Source organism: Chiloscyllium punctatum, chromosome 39 (assembly GCF_047496795.1).
Source record: "Chiloscyllium punctatum isolate Juve2018m chromosome 39, sChiPun1.3, whole genome shotgun sequence".
NCBI classification, from domain to species: Eukaryota; Metazoa; Chordata; class Chondrichthyes; order Orectolobiformes; family Hemiscylliidae; genus Chiloscyllium; species Chiloscyllium punctatum.
This window is the reverse complement of record NC_092777.1, coordinates 18623189-18638518: the sequence shown is the minus strand read 5'-3', so window position 1 is coordinate 18638518 and position 15330 is coordinate 18623189. Positions and strand designations below refer to the sequence as shown.

General features: G+C 43.2%; 1 long non-coding RNA gene across 1 annotated transcript; it reads right to left on the bottom strand.

The window, feature by feature from the left end:
- Positions 1-6712: 6712 nt before the first annotated feature.
- Positions 6713-14402, bottom strand: LOC140463851 (uncharacterized). Its single transcript, XR_011954792.1, has 3 exons — positions 14253-14402; positions 9885-9977; positions 6713-6780 (listed from the first exon to the last, which is right to left on the bottom strand). It is a non-coding gene; the product is annotated as an uncharacterized lncRNA (long non-coding RNA).
- Positions 14403-15330: the final 928 nt, after the last annotated feature.

Below are 15330 nucleotides of genomic sequence, written 5' to 3'. Positions count from 1 at the left end.
AATTTCACAAACCACTGGTGAGACTAATGGTCAATGAAAGATTTCAAAATCGAATTGGACAGATATTTATTAGGCAGGAACGGACAGGCTTATGGAAGCAAGTTGGTTTAGTTGAGTTGTTCAGGAAATAGTGGAACTGAACACTACAACAGACTCAATAGTACAATGTCTGCTATCTCTAAGCATTTGAATCACTCCATTCAAATATATTACAATATAACTCTGGTGCAGATGGGACTTGAACCCAGCTCCCCCGACTCAGGGGTAAGAATGTTACCGTCCTGCCAGAAGGACTCTTCTCTTCCTATATTATTATTTTATGGGTGTTGGGTGTCACTGGGAAGTCCAGCATTTGTTTTCCATGCCCAATTACCTTTGAATCAATTAGCTGGCCAATCTGTTTTTAGATTAGATTCTCTACAGTGTGGAAACAGGCCCTTCGGCCCAACCAGTCCACACCAACCCTCCAAAGAATAACCCACCCAGACCCATTTCCCTCTGACTAATGCACCTAATATTATGGACAATTTAACAAGGCCAATTCACCTGGCTTGTACATCTTTGGACTGTGGGAGGAAACCAGAGCACCTGGATGAAACCCACACAGACACTGGGAGAACGTGCAAACACCACAGACACAGTCACCCGTGGCTGGAATCGAACCTGGGACCCTGGTGCTATAAGGCATCAGTGCTGACCACTGAGCTACCATGCCACCCATTCCTATCTTCCTATCTGTATCTCAACATAACTTGTTTGTGAATAGACAAAAAGTGGCACCAATCTCTACACAGCAAAGACCCACAAACAGCCAACTAGATAAATGCAGATGATTTGTTTTGAGTGGTATTTGGGCAGGGCATGTGGATAACTGCTTCCCCTTCTCTGAATACAGACTTTAGGATCTACTATTCTCACCTGTACAGGCAAATGCACAATGTCTTAACATCTTGTGTGACAGGTGACGTGTCAAACTGTGCAGCATTCTGCAGTTCCTACACTGAAGTGCCAGTCTCGGTTTTGTTCTCAGATCTTAGCATAAAACTAAGACCCACAGAAAAGACAATGTAAATGGTGAGTAGGTGACAGGATGACGATCACTTCTGCTTCTAAAATACTTGAACAATGTAAGAAGGAGAAAAGATGGATGAGGCTGGTAACATCTACCAGGGACGTATGATATAACTGGACACTCATCCAAACACACCGAAGTTTGCATTGTGTTAGACTTTGATCATTTGCTGGGGATTCAGTTGTGTCAACATTTGTCTGCAGTCTTCTGCTCATGAAGGATTAAATTTTATAATTAAGAAAGCCGATGAAAAAACTTAATTGAAAAATCTATTTCATTTTAGATTGCTGAACTGTAGTTATCTGAGGAAAAGTTAATAGACATGCAATGTTTTATGTAATTCTAGCTATGCTGATGAAAGATAACAGGACTGTTGGACAAGCTGTTTAGGGGATTAACCTCCTACTCTTGGTAATCCTCTCATTTTTATCTGTTATATTTGTCTCCTAAGGGCTGCACTTCTGTGATTTAGATGATTTCAAATGCTTCCCAGAGGATTCTAGAGCAGTCCACTTGCACCTTGAGATAAATCCTGCTCCTTCATTTCTCAAAAGGTAATCTTTTATTGCTTTCCGCTGATTAAGTTGTCACTGTGTGGGACTTCCTTACTGTCCTTGTGCACATCTATAAGTATGGCACAGAAAACTCCTTTAATCTAACCTCTCTGAAAGAACAAGGACAATTCATAAAGAGCCACAAATCCTGAAAACCCGCAGCAAAAAACAGAACATTCTAAAAATGCAGAATGAGTCTATCAAAACCAAAATCTAACAATCAAGCCAAGCAGAGAGTGCAGTCAATAATAGTGCAGGTGTCTAACAGGGTACAATTGGCAGGACTTGTTGCAATGGAGAATTGGTGATGGAGAATGGTTTTTCTTAACCCTGGGAGTTCCCAGTCAAGAATCTACAGACAGAGGATACACACAGCTGCATAAGTGGCATTGGGCTCCTGTGATGAGACAGATGCGTCTTTTGGGTAGCAGCACCTATGACAGAACAGTCCTCCAGGATACCCCTCCTCACCCCAAAAGGGGAAGGGCCTAGCTATGGAGCTGCCCTCAAGATAGGCTGTCCGACTTTCTCCTGGATGGCAAATCATAATCTGTAGGAACAGCACCTTCACAGTCACAGAAAGAAAACTCTGAAGTTTGCAGCTTGAATTGTGAGAACACTCATTGCCACAGTAAGATGAACCGCAAACGTATCATTGATGAAGAGCTTATGCTTGAAACGTCGACTCTCCTGCTCCTCGGATGCTGCCTGACTGGCTGCGCTTTTCCAGCACCACTCTTTTTGGCTGCAAATGTATCATGTAAACTATCGAGACTCAAAACTAACATCACTGTCCCCAGTGAGATGTGCCTTCCTGGGGAGAGGCAGCTGCAGGAACAAGTGGGGAGACACATTCTACTGGGAAGGCAACACCAGCATTGAGGTATTGGGTTTTGCCATCAAGAATTGGAATGTGGATGCAATGGCAGAATGCCCCAGTTAGTATGACTCAAAGCCCTATGACAATCTACACCTAGCTCAGTCATAATCGACATGCTAGAGTCTTCAATGCTTACACCTCAACCCTGGACTCAGGTGAAGATATTGAGGAAACTTTCTATTCTGACTTGGAGATGCCGGTGTTGGACTGGGGTGTACAAAATTAAAAATCACACAACACCAGGTTATAGTCCAACAGGTTTAATTGGGAGCACTAGCTTTCGGAGCACTGCTCCTTCATCAGGTGGCAACAACCAACGTGAGGGCAGGGGAACAGCAACCACCTGATGAAGGAGCAACACTCCAAAAGCTAGTGCTTCCAATTAAACCTGTTGGACTATAACCTGGTGTTGCGTGATTTTTAATTTTCTATTCTGATGCATGTGAAACCCTCACTGCCACCCCAAAAGAGAACAAGATCACCCTTCCGAGGGTCATTAATACCATCGTAGCCATGATGCTGATAACTGGGGAGGAACCATTGGGAAAAAATGGCATGAGTTGAAAAATGTGGTGCTGGAAAAACACAGCAGGCCAGGCAGCATCCGAGGAGCAGGAGAATCGACGTTTCGGGCATAAGCCCTTCTTCAGGAATGGGGAGAATGCAAATGGTGTCCTCCTCTGAAAGTGAGTTCAGCAAGCCCCATCAACAAACACCAGAAACACAAACACAAAGCCACACAGAAACACTGGTCCCTCCTGGATTACGTCATTGTTTGAGTCTGTTAAGGGGAATTTAGATTTTTAGACTCTGAGGGTTAAATGATACCTCATGCTGGATGGAGAAGGCAGCTTTCAACTTTGCATGGATTTAAGCTTATGGGGGCTGAGAGCCTGTTGTGAGTAGGCCTCATGTAAATAAATGTTAATGATTACACTCTTACAACACTTTGGGAGGAGAGAGTGTAAGATAGACACGGATAAAGGGAGAGAGAGCAACAACCAATGTGAGGGCAGGCGAACAGCAACAATTGGCTGGGTGACAGAGACCACAACACATCTTTGATACAGAAGAGATATTTATTTTATTTGCTGCGTGTGAAGGAAGATTGGAATGATGATATGAGGACGCTTTCAGCATAAAAATAATCAACTCTTCTGTATGCTTCAGAGCTTTAGACCAAAATCTAAGGCAGACATCTCCTTGTGTTGCTGGAATAAAACAGTCTCAAAATCTTATTCTCAGCCTCTAGCAGTTGTTATTTAAATATTTACTAGGTCAAAGATCTAAGTGATGCCTATGTAGGTCGATCATGTGGGAGGCTAATAGCTGCTGGGCAGATCATCAACTTGTATAACCATTAGTGTATATCATCTTATAAAAACATCACCAACACCAGCAGTCCAAGAGGATAAAGAATGAGTGTCCCTATGCACAAAAGTGCAGAATGCATGGCAGAAACTTACCAAGGCTCATAATTCTTTGAAATTTGTGTCAGAGGTAGACAGGGTGGTTAAGAAGATGTTTAGCATGTTTGCCTTCATTGCTCAGACCTTTGAGTACAGGAGTTGGGACATCATGCTGACTTTGTACAGAAAGTAGATGAGGGCATTTCTGAAGTACTGTGTATGGTTCTGGTCACCAAGTTATAGGAAGGATATTGTTAAACTGGAGAGGGTTCAAAAACGGGTTATCAGGATGTTGAAAGGAATGGAAGGTTTGAGTTACAAGGAGAGGTTGGTTAGGCTGAAAGGTTTTCACTGGACTGTGGGAGGTTGAGGAGTTAACAAAATCCCTCCCTATCGAGGTTTATAAAATCATGAGAGGTGTGGATAAGGTGAATGGCAAGGGTCTTTTCAATGGTGTGGGGAAGTTCAAAACTATGGGCCATATTTTTAAGGTGAAAGGAGAAAGTTTTAAAAAGGACGTGAGAAACAATTTTTTGTTTACCCAGAGAGTGGTTTCTTTGTGGAATGGACAGCCAGAAAAAGTGATGGATGGAAGTGCAGTTACAACATTTAAAAGTCATTTGGATAAGTAAATGAATAGGAAAGGTTTGGAGGGATATGGGCCAAATACAGACAAGTGGGGCTACTTAAGTTTGGTGTGGACGAGTTGGATCGAAGGGTCTGTTTCCTTGCTGTATGACTCTATAACTAGGCCTCAGCTCTGAAGCAGTGAAACCAAAGACAGGAGTTCCAAAAATAACTCACCATCTTTTCACACACTCCATTCAACTTCAGAACAATGGAATCATTTAAAAACATCTCCTCTGTCCTGACCAATGAGTCTCATTGTGACTATACCTGCTGGAATGAAAACAATGCTGAAACATATGATCTCCCAGAACAAGACCCAGAGCATTCATTCCCAGGCAGAACAACCCAAAGTCGCAAGCCAAAAGCGCAGCTCAAGACTGATACCAAAAGACAATTATAGTCATAGTCATAGAGATGTACAGCAAGGAAACAGACTCTTCGGTCCAACCTGTCCATGCCAACCAGATATCCCAACCCAATCTAGTCCCACCTGCCAGCACCCGGCCCATATCCCTCCAAACCCTTCCTATTCATATACCCATCCAAATGCCTCTTAAATGTTGCAATTGTACCAGCCTCCATCACATCCTCTGGCAGCTCATTCCATACATGTACCACCCTCTGAATGAAAAAGTTGCCCCTTATGTCTCTTTTTTATCTTTCCCCTCTCACCCTAAACCTATGCCCTCTAGTTCTGGACTCCCTGACCACAGGGAAAAGACTTTGTCTATTTATCCTATCCATGCCTCTCATAATTTTGTCATCCTCCATAAGGTCACCCCTCAGCCTCCAACGCTCCAGGGAAAACAGCCCCAGCCTGTTCAGCCTCTCCCTGTAGCTGAAATCCTCCAACCCTGCAACATCCTTGTAAATCTTTTCTGAACCTTTTCAAGTTTCACAACATCTTTCCGATAGGAAGGAGACCAGATGTGCACGTAATATTCCAACAGTGGCCTAACCAATGTCCTGTACAGCTGCAACATGACCTCCCAACTCCTGTATTCAATACTCTGACCAATAAAAGAAAGCATACCAAATGACTTTTTCACTATCCTGTCTACCTGCAACTCCACTCTCAATGAGTTATGAACCTGCACTCCAAGGTCTCTTTGTTCAGTAACACTCCCTAGGACCTTACCATTAAGTGTATAAGTCCTGCTAAGATTTGCGTTCCCAAAATGCAACACCTCACATTTATCTGAATTAAACTCCATCTGCCACTTCTCAGCCCATTGGCCCATCTGGTCCAGATCCTGGTGTACTCTGAGGTAACCCTCTTCGCTGTTCACTGCACCTCCAATTTTGATGTCATCTGCAAACTTACTAACTGTACCTCTTATGCTCACATCCAAATGAAGTGATGGAAACAGAAAGCCTGAGACGGCCAACACTATGCTAACCATCATGCAAGGCATCTAGTCTGACTAGTGCTGTTAGAATTGTATATGTTTCAGTCAGATCTCCTTCCGTTCCTCTAAGCTCATGTAAATACAGCCCATTTGAACCAATCTAGCCTCATTGGACAGACCTGCCACCTTCAGTATCAAGAATGGAACTTGCTGGAAAAGCTCAGCAGTAACTGTGGAGAGAAGTCAGAGTTAATGTTTTGGGGACACTGGGCCTGAACCATTAACTCTGGTTTCTCTCCACAGATGCTGCCAAACCTGTTGAGCTTTTCCAGCAATTTCTGTTTTTGTCTCTGAGTTACAGCATCCACAGTGCTTCCGGTTTTCATTTAGCATCACCCCCCCCCCCCAAGTATCAGCCTGGTCACCATCTGCTGCACTCAGTCTGTGGCAGAGTTGTACTCTCCATTGTATGAAAATAGCACTTGTCTGATTTCTCTGCAGGTTGAGGTGGATGGTGAAGAATTCTCATTCCAAATGCGCTGCAGTGAATAGCTCATTTTGTGCAGAAAGAAATTTAATAACTGCCATATATATATCAGGCATGTCATTAGCTCTGCCTGTGAACTGACACTGGTTGTACATTCTATTACCTGGATTGCATTATTATATCACAACCCAACTGACATACTGTTTTTTTTAATTACTGTGTACATGCTTGCTCTCTGTGAATTCAACAATGTGAATGATCACAACCAGGCAGGAAAGTGAGACCAAATTTAGAAAGTGGGCATTTTAAAGCTGAGGCCGCTGTAATACAGTACCTTGTTGTTGTAAGCTGAATTCTCACAATCGTTCCTCAAGGCGTAAACTCTGACTGGGTGGATTTCTGCCATTAAAGAGGAAAACCACTTAGAGTTTAATGAGAAGAAGCGCTTGGCCAAAAAAAAATGCAGTTTATTACATGATAGCAATCATGAGCCAATAATATGGCGGACGTTGCTACAGAAACTATGAGGAAGGCCTGGATGTTGATTCTTACTCCTTCAAGATTCAAAGTTGTTTATCCACCACCAAGCCCACACGCCATCATTACAGTCACTCTTTGTTATTAAGCCTTTCAAATCCTTGCACTTATTCACAATGCTTAACATCTCTTGACTCATCTCCAAAGACCCATCTCCAAAGACCCATCTCCAAAGACCCTTCTCCAAAGACCCATCTCCAAAGACCCATCTCCAAAGACCCATCTCCAAAGACCCATCTCCAAGCCATTTCCCAGTCACTTTGAGTCATTCCCCTTTCCGTGTAACGTCTCCTTTAAATTCGGGAACCTCTCATCGATTTACTGTCAATATTCCCTCAACAGTCTGCACCAATGCTGTTGTTCAAAGCAGCACAGTTGCCTCTGAAACAGAAAGTGGCCTGTTCGTATCCAACAATAGTACTGTAGCGTGTCACTGAAACAGTGGCCCAGGTTAATGTGCTGTGGATGTGGGTTCAAATCCCACCATAGCAGCTCATGTGATTTCAACTCAATTACATTTTAAAAATCTAGAATTGAAAGCTAGACTAGTAATGGTGACCATGAGACTGTTGTTATTAGACTTAGAGTTATAGAGTCATAGAGATGTACAGCACGGAAACAGACCCTTCAATCCAACTCATCCATGCCAAATGGCTATCCTAAATTAATCTAGTCCCATTTGCCAGCAAGTGGCACATGTCCCTCTAAACCCTTCCTCTTCATGTATCCATCCAGGAGTCTTTTAAATGTCATAATTGTCCTGCCTCCACCACTTCCTCTGGCAGCTCATTCCGTACACGTACCACCCTCTACATGAAAAAGTTGACCCCTAGGTCCTTTTTAAATCTTTCCCTTCCCACCCTATGCCCTCTAGTTCTGGATTCCCTCAATACAGGGAAATGACCTTGGCTAATTACTCTATCCACGCCTCTTATGATTTTATAAACCTCTATAAGGTCACCCTCAGGCTCCGACACTCCAGGGAAGTTGAGTTAGGAGCAGAGGGAGTAAAGTTACCGGAAATAGCAGAAGAGCTTAGAAACAAAAGGCAAGACATACATTTTGATACATCTTTCGGGACCTTGAGAAATCCCAGGATGTTTTCAAAATCCCTGGAGTGTCGGAGGCTGAGGGGTGACCTTATAGAGGTTTATAAAATCATAAGAAGCATGGATAGAGTAATTAGCTAAGTCATTTCCTGGATGTCCCTGGGACCTTTATGAGATGCCCGCTCCAGTATAAGTGTTGTAGATGTTTGTCTGTAACTGAGATCAGTCTGAGGTGCTGACAGATCACTGGCTTTCTTTTGATTTCTCGCCAAAGAATGTTCGACCAGGTGTTATCTAATTTGTTTACGGTTCAATTGAAAGAGAAGAGATTTATGTGACTGCACTCTGTGCTCTAAAGCTGCGATTTTCTCTTATATTTTAATAGTGCCAGAAGATCAATGCTCTGCCTTATGATCCTGCTCCACAACTACTTGATGAAGGAGCAACGCTCTGAAAGCTAGTGCTTCCAAATAAACCTGTTGGACTATAACCTGGTGTTGTGTGATTTTTGACTGAAGAAGAACCAATTGCAGATATTCAGCATCTGTGTTTATTAAGATCTTGGATACATGGGATGTAGATGTTGCTGGCAATGCAGATATTTATTGCCCAACCCTTAAACTAATTAGCTGTCTGACCATTTCAGTTAAGAGCCTACCACAGTTCTGTCACATATACGCCAGACCAAATAGGGATGGCAGATTTCCTACCCATGTGAATGTTAATAAACAAGATGCTATTTCAAGACAATCAATATGGTCACCATTACACGAGTTCATTTTTTATTCCAGATCTTTTTTCAATGTATTAATACTACATGATCTGCTATGGTAGGATTCAACCCCATGACCCTAGAGTGTCAGCCCAGAGGCACTGAATTGCTAGCCTATAACATTCCCAGAATGTGACCATCTTCCCATTAGCCACATGACAGTATCTCAGCAGTGTAGCATTCCCTCAGTACAGCACTGATAGCCTGGACTGTGGTCACATGGCTGGAGAAGGACTTGAACTGACAATATCCTAGACCAACAGTATCACTACTGAACCACAGCTGACTCCCAAGAGATACATATACACTTTCGGGACCATAAATTACAGCAGAATACTACTGGAAATGTTAAGTGATATAGATTAATAGAATCTTGTCAAAAGAGGTTAGTCATTTAATGGCAATTGACTGTATTTAAAGGTTCAGAGTGATCTCTGCCCTTAACTTTCTAAATGCTTTTATGTTACTGACGCAGGCCGTTTTTTATATCCCTATGCCATCCTGCACCGTTTCCATGGGAATTCCAAAACAGCATTAAGTCTTGTTCAGCAAAAGCAATAATAATAAAGCCTAAGTCAAATTGAAAAATAAATGTGATGAATTTCTTCTGCAAAAATGGCAAAATGTGAAAGCAATTTATTTAATAGACGCGTCTTCAGGCAAGGAGAGAGATCTGTGTCTATAGAGGACATTAAGTGCACTTTTTGCTGATGTGATTTAACTAATCTTTTAGCATAACCATTGACCTCTTAAAAGAGGTAAATTACTGCTAAAAGGGTGACCATTTATAGATTATAATTAAATAATGGAAGTCTGAAACCCATGGAGTGTGGGTAGGAAGAATTTCCTCGGAAGGCCTCCACAATGTCTGTGAAAAGCAATCACTGACAAAATACCTTGTGAATGATCAAAGTGGGGCTTGTGCTCTGCAAACGCCAAAGAACTTTATCTGGAGTGAACAACTTAAAATGCACACATTCTGTACATAGATGGACAAAAAGAAAAAATACCAGTTCCTAAGCCTACTCTTAACAGAGCTATGATCATTTGAGTGCTGGAAGGTTATCTCTTCAGTTTTTCCCTCTCTGATCTTCATTTGTACTGAATGTTGAAGAGTTGACTGCTTAGAGAAGCTGCAAACCTACCATCACAGACAGAGGAGGGAACACATATATCCACTATGTCCTCCAGGAGAGTTGAGAATGTTGATGGAGATTAATATCTCAGGTGAAAGAGACCTGTTGGGGGCGAAGGAAGTAAAATGTTACATGTTTATGGTTAAGTGTTAATAGTTAAAGAGGGAGCTGTGGAATGAAAGGTTAACAATACTTTTACTCTAAGAATATGTTCCTCAGAAACTATATCATTATGATGCCAGATAAGGCCCAAAATCAAAGAAAAATATGATACTATTGTGTTTTCTACAATGTTGGACTTTTCAAAGGGTTCCATATTTATTAATTATTTCCAAAATGTAGTCACCACTGCAATGCAGGAAATATGGTGCTTGCTGAGAAAACACATGAAGGTCATGATACTGGGGCAAGTCTGCTGGAGGTGGGACGATGGCTAGTGGTTCGCACTGCTGCCTCACAGTGCCAGGGGCCCAGATTTGATTCCAGCCTTGGGTGACTGTCTGTGTGGAGTTTGCACATTCTCCCATGGCTGTGTGGGTTTCCTTCAGGTGTTCTGTTTTTTTCCCACAGTCCAAAGATGTGCAGGTTAGCTGGATTGGCCAGGATATAGTGCCCTGTGGTGTGCAGGCTTGGTGGATTAGCCATGGGAAAAGTAGTGTTCCAGGGATAGGGATGGGTCTGGGTGGGATATTGTTCAGAGGATCAGTGTGGAGTCAATGGGCTGACTGGCCTGCTTCTACAGTGTAGGGATTCTACATAGTCCTCAATCCCCTCTTTGCAATAATACAATGAGTTCTTATGTCTGCCTCTGAGGGAAGACAGGGCCTCAGTTACATACACACAGTCAGAAACTGCTGGAAAATGCAGCAGGTTGAGTTGAGGAAGGGTCACTGGACCTGAAAAGTTAACTCTGCCAGACCTGCTGAGGCTTTCCTGCAATTTCTGTTTGGTTTCTGATTTCCATCATACACAGTTCTTTGTTATTTTTCCTCCAGTTACATACCTCATCAAAAAGGCATCACTGCCCCTGACAGTGGAACTTGAACTTTCTAGCTTGTGCAAGAAGGTACACACTGACCGGAGCTGATATTAAAGCACAGAATATAAAGCAAAAACGGTTGAAAATGTTGAAAATACTCTGTAGCAAGTGAAACAGAGGTACATTTCATCAGCATGATTGTTGTATGTTGGTGAGTCCAGTTCAGGAGAGATTATTAAGCTTTTGAAAGGCTTAACCAAAGACTAGTTTATTAAATGTTATGTAACTCGATATTAATTCACAGAGTATTCAATTCTGCTGCAGTCATGTTCACTTGTTCAGTTTCAAGCTTGCTGAGTAATCCTGAAGCAATTCTATACGGCGTGAAGTCTTTTTCTCCAAGCTGCCCAGTTTTGAGTTGGATTTGGTTGTTTGACGTCTCCAAGGTCCTCAGTATTAGTATATTTAGGATAGATGGTGCATTTTGGAAAGTCTACTCAATGTTTTCAATTTCATTCCATTGCTGGAAGCGTTTCCATGGTGCTCAGACTCACACTGCCTTTCACTGCCATCGCTGCCTTCACCTGGAGAAGCTTCCCCTAGACGAGGCATTCCTTTGTTAAATCAGGCAAAACTATTGAAAACTACTTTAATAATCTCTTCATTCTGCGTTTCCACAATCTCGAATATTTGCTGTCAATTTTTGGGTTGTATGTTTCTGCCTCGTGGTCTCCACATGTTGTGGCTCTCCCTGGGACAGCTTCATCTTTCATTTGAAGACACACTTTCTCGGAAGCTGGATTTCCCAATACGGCTGTCCCAGTGTGCCAGTAAATTTGATTTTTTTCTATATCTGTGTAAAGGTCCCTTCAGATCCCACACACCTGATCGATTTCTCTGACACAAAGCCTGCAATTGCTCAAGTGCGACTTACTTCACTCTCTCTCTTTCTGTAGTGCAGTCTGAATGCCTTTATCAGTTAATGTCCTGACTGGTTCTATCTCCATCCATCCATGAAGCAGCTTTGAAGTCCTTGTCCCAAGTTTGACATTTTTGGCTCCACTATTTCAGTTCTGCCTTCCTATCTTCTTTAAAGCTGCACTCGAAGTTTTATAGCTCTTCACAGCTGCCATCATTGTTGCATGCTGATCTCTCTGTTTTCTTCATCATAGGATGTGGGCATTGACAGCTGGACCAGCATTTATTGCCCATCTCCAGGTGCCCTTGAGAAGGTGATAGCAAGCTGCAGTTCGCAGGCTGTGGGTTGACCCACAATGCCCTTAGGAAGGGAATTCCAGACTTTTGGCCCAGGGACACTGAAGGAACAGTGATATATTTGTCAAGTCAGGATGGTGAGTGGCTTGGAGAGGAACTTGCAGGTAGTGGTGTTCCCATGTATCTGCTGCCCTTATCCTTCTCAATGGAAATGGCTGTGGGTTTGGCAGGTGCTGGGGACTAGGTAAAGTTCTGCAGTGCGTCCTGATTACTGAGTCTTTTGTAGCTTTAACCGCTAACATCTTCTTGAAGTAATAGAGTCATTGAGTCATACAGTGTGGAAACAGACCTTGCAGTCCAACTCATCCATGCAGATAACGTTTCCCGATCTAAACTAGTCCTACTTGCTGCTTTTGTCCCATATCACTCTAATTCTGGATTAGTGGTGCTGGAAGAGCACAGCAGTTCAGGCAGCATCCAAGGAGCTTCGAAATCGACGTTTCGGGCAAAAGCCCTTCATCAGGAATCTGCCTGAACTGCTGTGTTCTTCCAGCACCACTAATCCAGAATCTGGTTTCCAGCATCTGCAGTCATTATTTTTACCATATCACTCTAAACCTGTTCTATTCATATACTAGTCCAAATGTCTCTTAAATGCTGTAACTGTGCCTGAATCTACCAATTCCTCTGCCAGTTCATTCCACATAAGAACCACCCTCTGTGTGAAAAAAATTACCCTCAGGTCCCTGTTAAATCTCTCTCCTCTCACCTGAAAAATATGCCCCCTAGTTTTGAAATCCCCCACCCTAGGGAAAAAACCTTTGCTATTCGCCTTATTCACGTCCCTCATGTCTGTAATAAACCTTTATGAGGTTATCCCCCAACCTCCTACACTCCAGCAACAAAAGTCCTCCTATCCAACCTCTCCTTATAACTCAAACCCTCTATCCCCATATTACGGATCTTGATAGAGCTTTAAAGAGTACATCCAACTCTTCTGAAATCATGATGATTTTCCTCTAAGTTTTACATCATCGCTACTTACACTGTTCCAGACAGTGATCCTAACAACCTTCATACTACAGTCATCGGCTAGAAACTTGCACTTTGTTTTTCTCTACCTGACCTGTCAAGTATACTCCGGAAACTACTGAGTCTATTTCAGAACGGTCCCCCATCTACAGGACATTTTAAAATTATCCTGATGCATCTCTTGCAGTGGCACTCGAATGATTTGCCACCGTGACCCCAGTCCGAGCTTTGAGAACCATTGTGATACCTCAGTGGGTGAGGGGAAGGAGAGGGACAGCTATTGTTGTCATGATCACAAAATATCAGATTGTGACCCCACTTAAGGGGCCGGACCACCCTCTCCCCACTCCATGAGGCGCTCTGGTCTAATGTTTCTTGCATATGAATCAATGCACCTCAGCCAAAGGCAACGCGGTAATGCAAGTGGGTTACCAATTGAAACATTGACTGGTCGAGGGAAGGGTGCTTTAGCGTATTGAGCTGACCATTCCCAATTTTGCTGGATTAGTGTAACTTGAAGAATTTGCTTTCGCACCCAGAACCGTTTTGGATGCTCATCACCAATGACCCTGAGGTAAAAACAATGACTGCAGATGCTGGAAAGCAAATACTGGACTAGTGGTGCTGGAAGAGCACAGCAGTTCAGGCAGCATCCAACGAGCAGCAAAATCGACGTTTCGGGCAAAAGCTCTTCATCAGGAATAAAGGCAGTGAGCCTGAAGCGTGGAGAGATAAGCTAGAGGAGCCAGTCAGCTCGATTAAACAGAGAACTGTTTAGGGATTGCCTTACCTCTGTGGCTCTGGAAATGACCCTTTCCGAACCTTCCAGCTTACAAACTTCATCCTGGACAATTCAGTCAATAAGCAACTGTGGGAAAAGATTTGCTAACCCACAATAGGCCCACAAAAGCAAATTGGCCAAATTGTACCAGGACACCCAGAATTCCCCGAGCAGCTCACAAACTGAGTCAGGCAGCACGCAGACAATGGAATACGCTTTAAGGTCCCATGGACATGACAGAGATCTCAAAGCCCTAAGGGCAGTTTCACAACTCAGCAATACCAAAGCCGCACAAAGAGCAGGGCAGACAGACAGGCACCACAGGAAAATGGAAGCACCTCACCACTCCAGAAAAGACTTTAACACCTACCTATGAAGATGAATGGAACCATGAATATTGTCAGCATGTTGCACTGTGTGAAGGAATAGGACATACATCCGATAAACTGTTTTCCAATTAGCATCCTTGCAACTAAATTACTCCATTTCCAGAAACATTGTAGTTTCCCATTTCTTAATCAGTGTCATCGTGCAGCATTACTATAACACTGGTCTCATCCTCAGCTCTGAGAGGAGAAATCTGATCTCTGTGCAGACTGTCAGTTCTGGGTCAGCTGGTCTGTTTTCTCCTCCAGTGATATCGCTTGCAATAAACTGTTTTGTCAATTTCACTTTGAGCTGTGTTTTGTGATCTCTAACCTATTGGGCAAATTTCTCTGACAGCAACACTAACAGTTGGCTGGCTTTCAAGGGATTAATATTGCACAAAGTTTACAGCACAAAAAGAGGCCATTTGGCCCCAAGCTATCTATGCTGGTATTTAGGTTCCTTTGAGTCTCTTTCCAATCTAGTTCACCTAACACTATTGTCACCTCCTTGTGTTTTCAATGATGAGTTTGAGCTGTGTAATACCATTGCTTTCTCTGAGATGTTGTCTTAGCTACTGACCACTCCAGTGTTTTCATAGAATTTCCTACAATGCTGAAAGAGGCCATTCAGCTCATCAAGTCTATACCGACCTCCAAAAAGCACCCCACCCAGAATCAGCCTCTCATCCTATCCCGACACTTATCACAACTAACCCACCCAGCACGCACATCCCTGGACACTATTTAGATCTTTAGATTAGATTTAGATTACTTACAGTGTGGAAACAGGCCCTTCGGCCCAACAAGTCCACACCGCCCCGCCGAAGCGTAACCCACCCATACCCCTACATCTACATCTACCCCTTACCTAACACTACGGACAATTTAGCATGGCCAATTTACCTGACCTGCACATTTTTGGACTGTGGGAGGAAACCGGAGCACCCGGAGGAAACCCACGCAGACACGGGGAGAACGTGCAAACTCCACACAGTCAGTCGCCTGAGGCGGGAATTGAACCCGGATCTCTGGCGCTGCGAGGCAGCAGTGCTAACCACTGTGCCACCGTGCCGCCCGGAT